Consider the following 13397-nt stretch of genomic DNA (forward strand, 5'->3'; position numbering starts at 1 on the left):
GCCCCATGGAATTGCCTAGAAGTAGGCTGAATCGCTGCAAGGGCTGAACAGCAGTATCGGGCAGGCTCGGGCAACGCGCGGCCCGTTCGGGTTATCGCTTCTCGGCCTTTTGGCTAAGATCAAGTGTAGTATCTGTTCTTATCAGTTTAATATCTGATACGTCCCCTATCTGGGGACCATATATTAAATGGATTTTTAGAACAGGGAGATGGAAATAGAGCTTGCTCTGTCCACTCCACGCATTGACCTGGTATTGCAGTATTTCCAGGACCGGTGCACCCTTTCCTTATGTGTTGACTAAAATCAGATTCCAAAAGTGTTTTTTGTGTTTGCCATTGTTTCTGTCTTTCTGAAGGGATCTCCCCTTTTAATCCCATTATTTCAACACCTGTTGGACAATGCATGAGTGATAATGAGCTAATTGATTAAATGCAATTAATGAATACATTGCCACCTCTTGTTTTGTGTCGTCTGTGTGTCTGTGTTTCCGGCATTTCACATTGGAACAGCTCATTCACCTTCCTTGTCTTCTCTCCGCCCTCCCTTTTAGGTAAGTTAAAGAGCTGCACCTGAGCCAGCCACTGATTGATGCAGCACCACAGTCAAATAGTGGAGTGGAGTAGGGGAACAGCAAACAGCCATTAAAGCCGCCCGCCCGCCCGCCCGCCACAATGGACCTACCTGTGTACACTAGATGGATGTGATGGAATGTACTGTCGTCCCTACATTTCAAGAAGGAGTAAGAATTGCAGTTGCAACAAAGCCTTGCTTGCCTACAAAGAGAGCAGCAATTTGGATTTGTTACTATGTTACCTAGAAGAATAACAAACTGTGCAAGGATGGAGGTTGTAGGAGCAAGGAGAAGTTGTCTGTAAACTTGGTGGATGCTTATTTTCCATTTTGCAGTCCCTTGTCTCCCTCTTGTGGCCTCCTGGAGGCAACTAGCTGTGCAAAAAAAGACAGCTTGGCGGCCGGCTGTTGCAGTGTTGCCCTCTCAGGCAACACTGAGTGACTGACTGAGCCGCACCGTCTTATATAAAGTTCAGACGGAACTTTGCACGTGTCATAGTGGAGCCCTGAGGAGCCAGAGCCAGCTTTCTGACATCATAATGGGGCCTCAGAGATAAAAGCCTGGGCCCAGGCAGTGTTGGTCAGTGCTGCTCAGCAGGCAGCACTGGACTGGACTGGATTACAGCTGATACAAGGTGTGAAGGAACAAGGGGTGGCTGTGGGCATGCACTTGCTGCCGCTGCCAGTGTTTATCTGCATGGCAGCAGGGCATTTGGGCGTTGCCAGGAAGGCGTTTTTATGTAGATTCCTCCTCTTTCAGCACTGCATTGTGGTGCAAGCAAAAGAAGCAAATCCTGTCTGGCTTCCTCTCCGGCCTTTATTCACCTCCCGTGTAGCTGTGAGTGTGTGAGCCTGCAGGGCCCCATGGAATTGCCTAGAAGTAGGCTGAATCGCTGCAAGGGCTGAACAGCAGTATCGGGCAGGCTCGGGCAATGCGTGTCCCGTTCGGGTTATCGCTTCTCGGCCTTTTGGCTCAGATCAGGGTTTGTTGCCTTGGTCTGGGCCAGGGGGCTGGTTTTCGTGGAGGAGACTCCGGCGTTCTGAGGGCGATCATCGTGCCGCTGGGCATTTAGGAAACATGGCTGCTGTAAGGAACACCATCCGGTTCGTGGTTAATGGACAGAAGAAGGACGAATATGGAACAGCACACATTATCGAGACAATTCTCTTGGACTTGGCTTGCATTGATTTGAATCAGGTATTCTGTATACAATCCTTTTCTAATATTGGTACATATGACGTATCTTTTTTTGAAGCTGCTTACTGCCTGAATACATTTCAGTTTTTGAAAGAGAAACATTTGCATGAGGCCTTGCGGTTTGTTGAAGTTCAACCTCTCTTTTCTGCGGTAGAGAAATGTGTAACCATACATATGTACAACCCTTTTTTGGACAGAAGGCTGGTCAAGGCATTTTTGGCTCACTATTGTACACATATCAGAGGAGGTGTGGAGCAAAAAAACCATTGGGGGGTGTTTAATGGTGACATTAAATATTGGGTGCGTTTGAAGCCAGACTCCAGCTGCATTGGAGGGGTAATGAATCCCCCAGCCAACTTCTCAATTGGTCGAAACAAAGGCTATTTATACTATCAGGACATGCCGTGTTTCTGTAGGTCATGTTTCATGTACGGCCACACTAAAGAGGAGTGTAAAGGCAAAGTGTGCCGTAATTGCAAAAAGTCTGGGCATGAAGCAAATGCTTGCCCTTCTCCACCTATGTGTGACATTTGTGGACTGCCTGGACATACATGTAGGAAATGCCCTAAAGTGAGCCTTTTTTATGGTCTGGAGAGGGGACCTGGTTGGCAAGTAGGACCTACTGGTTCTGTGGCCTCTACACCGGCTAAAAATAAAGAGCCTACCAGCAGTGTTGCAGTACCTGCCCTTCAGAAGCCTGAGAAAGCAGAGTCCTGTGCAAAGGTAGTTGCTGATACTGGCAGTATGGTTTTGGGTGTGGTCCCTCCTGTGGAACAGGCTGATGCCTGTGCACCTGTTATTGAATCAGTGGAGAGTGGAGCAGCAGCGCCACCTACTGGGGGTGCATCTCCAGAGCAAGGTGCAAGTATGCAAATTCAGGAGTTTTCCAGTTCAGAATCTAACATGGATGAGTCAGCTAAGGTGGAATGGTCGGTATCAGAGGAGGATGAGAGGGAAGCAAGGATGCCTAGCGCTACTAATGCTGCAATTTTTTATAAAGTTGTTTCCAAAAGGGGCAAGTCTGGTAAGGCTGTGAAAAGGCTGAAGAGAGGCTCTTTAGAGGATGTGGCACACTCTAACCCTTTTTCTATACTGGACACTGACTCAAGCACTAGCCCTAAGTCTGTTGGGGCAGGCTCAGAAGCACCCAGTTCCCCTGGGGAAGGTTTTCTGAATGAAGAAAATGTGGCAAATTTGGAGAAAGCAATGCATTTTGCTGGAACTTGATGTGTGTCATGTCCTTTTTTCCATTTGTCTAAACATGACCTTACTAAATGTCTTTGAGAATTAAAATCCTTTCTCAGAACGTAAGGGTTTTCACATCTAGCCATAAGCGGGCTACTGTATTGGATTACCTGTCTTGTAAAGGCAGTGATATCATCTGTGTACAGGAATGCGGCTTATCAAAAATGCCTAAAAAAAGTGAATGGAGTCATGGTGAAGCGGTCTGGTCTTTTTCCACCCAAAACAGGAATGATGGAGTGGGCATATTGTTTCACAGCAAAGAGTTTGTTATTAAGCAAACAGAAGTCATTCAAGATGGAAGATGTGTTTGCCTATTGTTGTTCTATAGGGGTTGGACTTTCAAACTAATCAACATATATGCAAATGCTGACAAAAATGAGAGATTGGCGCTTTTTGAGAAGTTAAAGTTTTTTTTGCATGGCAAAGTCCCGGTCATCCTTGTTGGTGATATTAATTGTATTTTTGAAAAGCAGGCTCGTGCTGGATCCACTGAATCCAAGGTTGACATAACTGGGAATTTTTGGAAACAATTACTGTCAGATTTCTCTTTGCAGGACGCTGTATCCCAGAAACCTGGACCATTTACATACCATGCAGACGATGGGAGGACTGATTCACGTCTGGACTTCTTTTTCTTTTCTGCGACTGCAATGAAATGTGTGGATTACACACAAGAAAGGGTTTGCTTTTCGGATCACGAGTGTTTGATGGGGGTGTTTGAGATAAGTAATTTCTTTTATGGTAAAGGGGTATGGAGGATGAATGTTAGTTTTTTGGATGAAGAGAAAGTTAAAAGTATGTTTGTAAAAAAATATGGGTTTTGGGTAAGGAAAAAACGTGCTTTCCGTAATGTGTGTGAATGGTGGGTGTGGGTGAAGAAGAAAATTGGTGGGTTCTTTAGGCAGTTGGGATATAGGAGAGCAAAAAGGAAAAGGTTGCAGTACTCCCTTCTCAATAGGAGGATGTCCTTCTTGCGTGAGTGTAAAGCTATGGGGATGGATGTGCAACATGACTTGGAAAAAACAAAAAAAGATATAAGTGATTGGTTTCGGGTGAAGGGGAATGAAATAATTTTTAGATCTAAGGTGGAGGTTAGGGAGAAGCATGAGAAGAGCACTAGGTTTTTCTTTAAAAAAATGTGTGGTGGGAAAAGTGGAATGAATGTGTTATTGGATAAGGATGATAAAGAGGTGTCTGGTAAGGATGTGATGGATGTGGTGTTTGACTTCTATAATGAACTGCATAATGTGAAAACGTGTGATTTGGGGGAGGATGAGGAGTTTTTGGATGTTGTGTGTAAATATGTTCCTGAAAGTGAGTATTCCTTTTTGCTTGGTGAGATTATGGATGATGAAGTTAAGGATGTAATTGGAAGTATGGCCAAAAATAAGTCTCCAGGGTGTGATGGGATACCAGTAGAATTTTACAAGAAGTATTGGGATGTGATTGGGAAGGATGTGATTGACGTTATGAGAGTGTTGTTTTCTGGGACAAACATGTGTGATGTGATGAAGAAAGGTATGGTTGTTTTGTTGTACAAAAAAGGAGATAAAAGGCGTTTGGAAAATTGGCGACCAATAACTCTATTAAATACGGATTATAAAATGTTTGCTAAATTGATTGCGAACCGTATGAAAGTAGTGATTGGATGTGTGATAGATGAAGATCAGGTGTGTGCGGTACCGAAAAGAAAATTGCATGATAACGTGGCGTTGGTGCGGGATATGCTTGAAGATTGTAAGTATCGGAATAAGGAGGTGATTGTATGTGCGTTAGATTTTGAAAAAGCTTTTGATCGTGTGGCGCATTTGTTTTTGTTTAAAGTGTTAGTAAGAATGGGTTTTCCGCTTCGTTTTGTGAGTTTGCTGGAAAATTTATATGCGAATGCAAAGAGTTGTGTGCAGGTGAATGGTTTTTTTTCAGAACCATTTGAAATTATGTCAGGTGTGCGTCAGGGTTGTCCGTTGTCTCCCATTTTATTTATTTGTGCGATTGAACCGTTGTTACAAGTGATTAGGAATGATAAAGTAGTGAAAGGTTTGTTGGTGCCTGGGAGCGATGGGAAACGTGTGAAGGCTTTGGGATACATGGATGATATTTGCGTTTTGTGTGATTCTGTGTACGATATGTCTAGAGTGAAGTTAATTGTGAATCTGTTCTGTATTGCGTCTGCTTTTAAGATTAATTGGGGTAAGAGTAAATTTAAAATTTTCTTTAGTAACAAAAGGGTGAGTGATTCTGACATGGAACAGGTAAATGGGGTGAAAATTTTAGGGATAGTGTTTGACGATGATTTGAAAGGGAGAGAAAGTTGGGAGGAAGTGGGTGGTAGGATTGCACGTAAGTTGGAAATGTGGAGAATGAGGGACCTTTCTTTTTCGGGGAAAGTATTAGTCGTTAAGAGTATTATTTTACCAATGATCTTATATATTTCTTTGGTTTTTCTTCCTAATGCCTTAACTCTGAAAAGAGTAAATAGAATTTTGTTCCTTTTTTTATGGGGGAGCGGGATAGAAAAAGCAAGAAGGGACATCTTAATGAAAAGCAGGCGCAACGGAGGCTTGGATTTTCCGAATTTGGAAATATTTATCGGGTTAAACTGTGTACGTTTTTTTGTTGAACTTTTATTAAAGGAATCCAAGACCTCCGGAATGATGGAATATTTAGCCGGAACGGTGATTCGGCGGTTAAGGTGGAAGGAAAGGAATTTATGCAAACCTATTGCTTTTCAGTGCACGGGGTGGTATTTGGGAGTTGAGAAATTTATAAATAAGTTTCAGCTAGAAGATGTGAGAATGGAGAGGTTTTTGAGTGATAGGAATGTTGTGAGGAAAATGTGTATGAATAATGTGATGTGTTCTGTAAATGGTTTGAATTCGAATGAGTCTAAAACTGTGTGGAAGAAGATTGTTACGTATGATGTGTCGAATAAGCAGAAGGATTTGTTATGGATGTCGGTACATGGTGTGTTGCCTGTGAGGTGTGTTCAAAAAAGGAGAGGCTTGGTTGCGTCTGAGAGGTGTCCGAGAGAAGGTTGTGGTGATGACGAGGATGTGAGTCATGTGTTTTGGTCGTGTAAGCATGCAAAGGATGTTTGGGAAAAGTTGAGTGGCTTGTGTGAAGAATTGACTGGATTGAAGAAATTGACGTATGAAATTGCTTTATTTGGTTTGTGTAGTCTGGGTAGCGAAAAGGACAGAGTGTTGTGGATCTTTTTGACGTGCGTGAAAGAGGTATTATGGGATACGAGGAATTTGAATGTATATAGAAGAGAGGTTTTTGAGATGGATGATGTGGTTAGGATGGTGTTGGCAAAATTGTATTTTTATTATAAATGGGATCTAGAGAGAGGTATGGATGCGGAAGGTATATGGCGAATGATGAAATGGAGGCACTTAGTTTGAGGGAATATTGTTTATGATTTTCTGTATTGTGTTGAAAAATAAATAACGAACCAGTATGATGATTTTTGATAAATAGAGAGGTAGTTTGTTTCAAACTACAATTCTCGGTTTTATTAAAACAACCTGAATGGTTTAATAAAAAAAAAAAAAAAAAAAAAAAAAAAAAAAAAAAATCTGTTCTTATCAGTTTAATATCTGATACGTCCCCTATCTGGGGACCATATATTAAATGGATTTTTAGAACAGGGAGATGGAAATAGAGCTTGCTCTGTCCACTCCACGCATTGACCTGGTATTGCAGTATTTCCAGGACCGGTGCACCCTTTCCTTATGTGTTGACTAAAATCAGATTCCAAAAGTGTTTTTTGTGTTTGCCATTGTTTCTGTCTTTCTGAAGGGATCTCCCCTTTTAATCCCATTATTTCAACACCTGTTGGACAATGCATGAGTGATAATGAGCTAATTGATTAAATGCAATTAATGAATACATTGCCACCTCTTGTTTTGTGTCGTCTGTGTGTCTGTGTTTCCGGCATTTCACATTGGAACAGCTCATTCACCTTCCTTGTCTTCTCTCCGCCCTCCCTTTTAGGTAAGTTAACCCCTTCGCGCTCAGCGACGTAATAATCCGTCGCGCTAACTGTATCGTTAGCGCTCAGCGACGGATTATTACGTCGCGGGGATAACGGCCATTTCGGCCGTCCTCCCGACACATACAGGAGCTGTGACGCTGCTGTCTCGTACAGCAGCTGTCACAGCTCCTACAGCGGGGACCGATCGCTGTGTCCCCGCTGATTAACCCCTTAAAAGCCGTGTTCAATAGTGATCACGGCTTTTTAGGGGTTAAGCTACAATCGCCAGCCTGCTACGCGATAGCGGCTGGCGATGGTGGCTATGGCAACCGGACACCAAACAATGGCGTCCGGCTCTGCCATCGACGGAAGCCTAGTGGGTCCTGACAACGTCAGGACCCACTATGCTTGCTGTCAGTGAGTAGCTGACAGTTCTAATACACTGCACTACGCATGTAGTGCAGTGTATTAGAATAGCGATCAGGGCCTCCTGCCCTCAAGTCCCCTAATGGGACAAAGTAATAAAGTTAAAAAAAAGTTAAAAAAAGATGTGTAAAAATAAGAAAATAAAAGTTTTAAAAGTTTTAAAAGTAAAAATCCCTCCTTTTCCCTTATCAGTCATTTATTATTAATAAAAATATATAAACAAACAAATAAACTATACATAATTGGTATCGCCGCGTCCGTAACGGCCTGAACTACAAAATTATTTCGTTATTTATCCCGCGCGGTGAACGCCGTAAAAGAAAATAATAATAAACCGTACCACAATAACAATTGTTTGGTCACTTCACCTCCCAAAAAATGGAATAAAAAGAGATCAAAAAGTCGCATGTCCCTAAAAATGGTACTGTTCGAAACTACAGTTCGTTACGCAAAAAATAAGTCCTCGCACGGCTTTATTGATGGAAAAATAAAACCGTTCTGGCTCTTAGAATAAGGCAACACAAAAAGTGAATGATTGTTTACAAAACGTATTTTATTGTGTAAACGCCATAAGATATAAAAAAACCCTATAAACATCTGGTATCGACGTAATCGTATCGCCCCGCAGAATAAAGTAAATATGTCATTTATAGCGCACGGTGCACGCTGTAAAAAAAATAGATTAAAAAAACAATAGTAGGATTGCTGTTTTTTAGTCACCACGCCACCTAAAAATAGAATAAAAACTGATCAAAAAGCCGCATGCACCCCAAGAAAACTACAATGGATTCCTCAAGGGGTCTAGTTTCCAAATTGGGGTCACTTTTGGGGGGTTCCCAATGTTTTGGCACCACAAGACCTCTTCAAAGCGGACATGGTGCCTAATAAAAAGGATGCCTCAAAATCCACTAGGTGCTCCTTTGCTTCGGAGGCCGGTGCTTCAGTCCATTACTGCACTAGGGCCACATGTGGGATATTTCTCAAAACTGCAGAATCTGGGCAATAAATATTAAGTTGCGTTTCTCTGATAAAACCTTTTGTGTTATAAAAAAAATGGTATAAAGAGGATTTTCTGACAAAAATTTTTTTTTAATTTCACCTCTACTTTGCTCTAAATTCCTGTGAAATACCTAAAGGGTTCATAAACTTTCTAAATGCTGTTGTGAATACTTTGAGGGGTCTAGTTTCTAAAATGGGGTGTTTGATAGGGGTTTCTAATATATAGGTCCATCAAAGCAACTTCAAAACTGAACTGGAACCTAAAAATAAATAAAAAATCAGGCAATACTTGGCTTCTTACATCATACTGATAATGAGCCGTGCCCACCCCGAGATGACCCCAGTTTTGACCGTTTGTATAAACGGAGACCCCTATTAGACCGTTTCAGTGCCCGGTTTTCCCAAGCATACACCCCCAAGAAGTGTATTTCTATTGATGAGTCCTTGGTGGATTTTAAAGGGAGGGTTCAATTCCGCGAGTACCTGCCGGGTAAGAAGGCAAGGTATGGCGTGAAGATGTATGAGCTGTGCGAGAGTGCATCAGGGTATACATACAGGTTTAGGATATATGAAGGGAAGGACACCAGTGCTCAGCCCCCAGAATGCCCCCCCCTTACTGGGAGTTAATGCAAAAATTGTGTGGGATTTGGTGCACCCACTGCTGGACCAGGGTTACCACCTCTACCTGGATAATTTTTATACCGGCGTCCCACTCTTCAACTGCCTCGCTTCCAGTCCTGTGGCATGCGGCACTGCTAGAAGAAATCTGAGAGGCCTCCCTAAGACTCTGCAGGGCAAACAAGAAGGGGTGAGCGCAGGGCACATTCTAGCAGCAACATATTGTGTGTCAAGTACAAGGACAAGAGAGATGTCACACCAGTACCCATGTACCTGTACGAGGTACCAGTACAGCGACCCCTAAACCAGACTGCATCCTGTACTACAATAGGTACATGGGAGGCGTGGACTTGTCAGATCAAGTCCCGAAGCCCTACAGCGCCATGCGCTGTGGTATAAGAAGCTGGCCGGGCACATCATACAGATGGCATTGTACAATGTGTACGTGCTACGTCGATGTACAGGCCAGAGGGGAACTTTCCTGGAATTTCAAGAGGTGGTTATCAAGAACCTAATCTTTAGGGACCAGGAACGGGGGGGGGGCACCCAGTACTTCTGGAAGCGAGGCCACACGCATCGTACCAGGGCAACACTTTCCAGGAGAAGTTCCCCAAACTGGCAAGAAGGGAAAAAGTCAAAAGAGGTGCAAAGTCTGCTATAAGAGGGGTATAAGGGAGGACACAATATATCAATGTAACGCGTGTCCCGAAAAACCAGAGCTCTCTATGAAAAAGTGTTTTAACATTTATCATACATCCCTTGTTTTATAATTTACCCCAATTCTATTTACCCTGATGCCCTCCGCACAGCTTATCCCCCCTTATCTTTCCCTTCTGAGCCCTGCTGTGTGCCCAAGCAGCTGATAACAGCCACATTGAGGGTATTGCCATACCCGGGAGAACCCACATTACAGTTTATGGGGTGTATCTCTCCGGTCAAAATGCTCACTACACCTCTAGATGAATGCCTTAAGGGTGTAGTTTTTAAAACGGGGTGACTTCTTGCGGGTTTCAACTGTACTGGGGCTTCTGCACACATGACTTTGCACGAGAAAATCCCCAGTAGGCCAAATGGTGGTCCTTTCGTTCTGAGCCCTCCCATGGGCCCAAACGGCAGTTTATCACCACAAATGGGGTATTGCTGCACTCAGGACAAATTGCGCAACAGAATGGGGTATTTTATTTCTTGTGAAAATAAGAAATTTTCAGCCAAAACTACATATTATTGGAAAAAATTAATTTTGTTTTAATTCCAAGCCCAATTCAAATAAGTTCTGTGAAAAAACTATTGAGTCAAAATGGTCACAACACTCATAAATGAATTCCTTGAGGGGTGTAGTTTCCAAAATGGGGTCACTTCTGGTGGGTTTCTATTGCTTTGATACCTCTGGGGCTCTGCAAATGCGACATGGCACCCGAAAACCAAACCAGCAAAATCTGTACTCCAACCAACACATAGCGCTCCTTTCCTTCTGAGCCCTCCCATGGGCCCAAACAGCAGTTTATCGTCACAAATGGGGTATTGCCGCACTCAGGACAAATTGGGCAACAAAATTTAGTATTTTATTTATGGAGACAATAAGAATTTTTGAGCTAAAACGACATGTTATTGGAAAAAATAATTTTTTTTTAAATTCCCAGCCCAATTCAAATAAGTTCTGTGAAGAAATTATGGGGTCTAAATGGTCACAACACCCATAAATGAATTCCTTGAGGGGTGTAGTTTCCAAAATGGGGTCAGTTCTAGTGGGTTTCCATTGCTTTGATACCTCTGGGGCTCTGCAAATGCGAGATGGCACCCGAAAACCAAACCAGCAAAATCTGCACTCCAAAGAACACATAGCGCTACTTCACTTCTGAGGCCTCCCATGGGCCCAAACTGCAGTTTATCGCCACAAATGGGGTATTGCTGCACTCAGGAGAAATTGGGCAACAAAATGGGGTATTTTGTTCCCTGTGAAAATAAGAAATTTTGATAAAAAATGACATCTTATTGGAAAAAATGAAATTTTTTTCATTTCACAGCCCAATTCAAATAGGTGCTGTGAAAAAATTGTGCGGACAAAATTGTAACAACAACCATATTTGAATTCCTTGAGGGGTGTAGTTTCCAAAATGGGGTACTTCTGTGGGTTTCCATTGCTTTGATACCTCTGGGGCTCTGCAAATGCAACATGGCACCCGAAAACCAATCCAGCAAAATCTGGACTCCAACAAACATATAGCGCTCCTTTCCTTCTGAGCCCTCCCATGGGCCCAAACGGCAGTTTATCACCACAAATGGGGTATTGCCGCACTAAGGACAAATTGGGCAACAAAATGGGGTATTTTGTTCCCTGTGAAAATAATAAATTTTGATCACAAATGACATCTTATTGGAAAAAATGACATTTTTTTAATTTCACAGCCCAATTCAAATAGGTGCTGTGAAAAAACTGTGCGGTCAAAATGGTAACAACAACCATAAATGAATTCCTTGAGGGGTGTAGTTTCCAAAATGGGGTCACTATTGGGGGATTCCTACTGTTTTGGCACCTCAACACCTCTTCAAACCTGGCATGCTGCCTAAAATATATTCTAATAAAAAAGAGGACTCAAAATGCACTAGGTGCTTCTTTGCTTCTAGGGCTTGTGTTTTAGTCCATGAGCGCAGTAGAGCCACATGTGGGACATTTCTAAAAACTGCAGAATATGGACAATACATATTTAGTAGTGTTTCTCTGGTAAAACCTTCTGTGTTACAGAAAAAAAATGAATAAAATTGAAATTCAGCAAGAAAAATGAAATTTGCAAATTTCACCTCCACTTTGCTTTAATTCTTGTGAAATGCCTGAAGGGTTAAAAAACTTTCTAAATGCTGTTTTGAATACTTTGAGGGGTCTAGTTTTTAAAATGGGGTGTTTTATCAGGGTTTCTAATACATAGGCCCCTCAAAGCCTCTTCAGAACTCAAGAGGTACCTTAAAAAAAAGGATTTTGAAATTTTCTTAAAAATATGAGAAATTGCTGTTTAGGTTCTAAGCCTTGTAAAGTCCAAGAAAAATAAAAGAATGTTCAAAAAACGATGCCAATCTAAAGTAGACATATGGGAAGTGTGAAATAGTAACTATTTTGGGTGGTATAACCGTCTGTTTTACAAGCAGATGCATTAAAATTCTGAAAAATGCTATTTTTTCCAAATTTTCACAAAATTTTGCAATTTATCACCAATAAACACTGAATATATCGACCAAATTTTACCACGAACATGAAGCCCAATGTGTCACGAGAAAACAATCTCAGAATCGCTTGGATAGGTTTAAGCATTCCGACGTTATTACCACATAAAGTGAAATATGTCAGATTTGAAAAATGGGCTCTGAGCCTTAAGGCCAAAACTAGGCTGCGTCCTTAAGGGGTTAAAGAGCTGCACCTGAGCCAGCCACTGATTGATGCAGCACCACAGTCAAATAGTGGAGTGGAGTAGGGGAACAGCAAACAGCCATTAAAGCCGCCCGCCCGCCCACCCGCCACAATGGACCTACCTGTGTACACTAGATGGATGTGATGGAATGTACTGTCGTCCCTACATTTCAAGAAGGAGTAAGAATTGCAGTTGCAACAAAGCCTTGCTTGCCTACAAAGAGAGCAGCAATTTGGATTTGTTACTACGTTACCTAGAAGAATAACAAACTGTGCAAGAATGGAGGTTGTAGGAGCAAGGAGAAGTTGGCTGTAAAGTTGGTGGATGCTTATTTTCCATTTTGCAGTCCCTTGTCTCCCTCTTGTGGCCTCCTGGAGGCAACTAGCTGTGCAAAAAAAGACAGCCTGGCGGCCGGCTGTTGCAGTGTTGCCCTCTCAGGCAACACTGAGTGACTGACTGAGCCGCACCGTCTTATATAAAGTTCCAACACTGAGTGACTGACTGAGCCGCACCGTCTTATATAAAGTTCAGACGGAACTTTGCACGTGTCATAGTGGAGCCCTGAGGAGCCAGAGCCAGCTTTCTGACATCATAATGGGGCCTCAGAGATAAAAGCCTGGGCCCAGGCAGTGTTGGTCAGTGCTGCTCAGCAGGCAGCACTGGACTGGACTGGATTACAGCTGATACAAGGTGTGAAGGAACAAGGGGTGGCTGTGGGCATGCACTGGCTGCCGCTGCCAGTGTTTATCTGCATGGCAGCAGGGCATTTGGGCGTTGCCAGGAAGGTGTTTTTATGTAGATTCCTCCTCTTTCAGCACTGCATTGTGGTGCAAGCAAAAGAAGCAAATCCTGTCTGGCTTCCTCTCCGGCCTTTATTCACCTCCCGTGTAGCTGTGAGTGTGTGAGCCTGCAGGGCCCCATGGAATTGCCTAGAAGTAGGCTGAATCGCTGCAAGGGCTGAACA

The 13397-nt window shown here is 42.8% G+C and overlaps 2 non-coding genes across 2 annotated transcripts; both read left to right on the top strand.

Annotated features, from left to right (window-relative positions):
- Positions 1–93: 93 nt before the first annotated feature.
- On the top strand, positions 94–284 carry LOC142685333 (U2 spliceosomal RNA). The gene has a single exon (XR_012854823.1). It is a non-coding gene; the product is annotated as a U2 spliceosomal RNA (small nuclear RNA).
- Positions 285–6544: 6260 nt separating this feature from the next.
- LOC142685316 (U2 spliceosomal RNA) lies at positions 6545–6743 on the top strand. The gene has a single exon (XR_012854812.1). It is a non-coding gene; the product is annotated as a U2 spliceosomal RNA (small nuclear RNA).
- Positions 6744–13397: the final 6654 nt, after the last annotated feature.

The sequence above is a fragment of the Rhinoderma darwinii genome (assembly GCF_050947455.1).
Source record: "Rhinoderma darwinii isolate aRhiDar2 chromosome 5 unlocalized genomic scaffold, aRhiDar2.hap1 SUPER_5_unloc_13, whole genome shotgun sequence".
Taxonomy (NCBI): domain Eukaryota; kingdom Metazoa; phylum Chordata; class Amphibia; order Anura; family Rhinodermatidae; genus Rhinoderma; species Rhinoderma darwinii.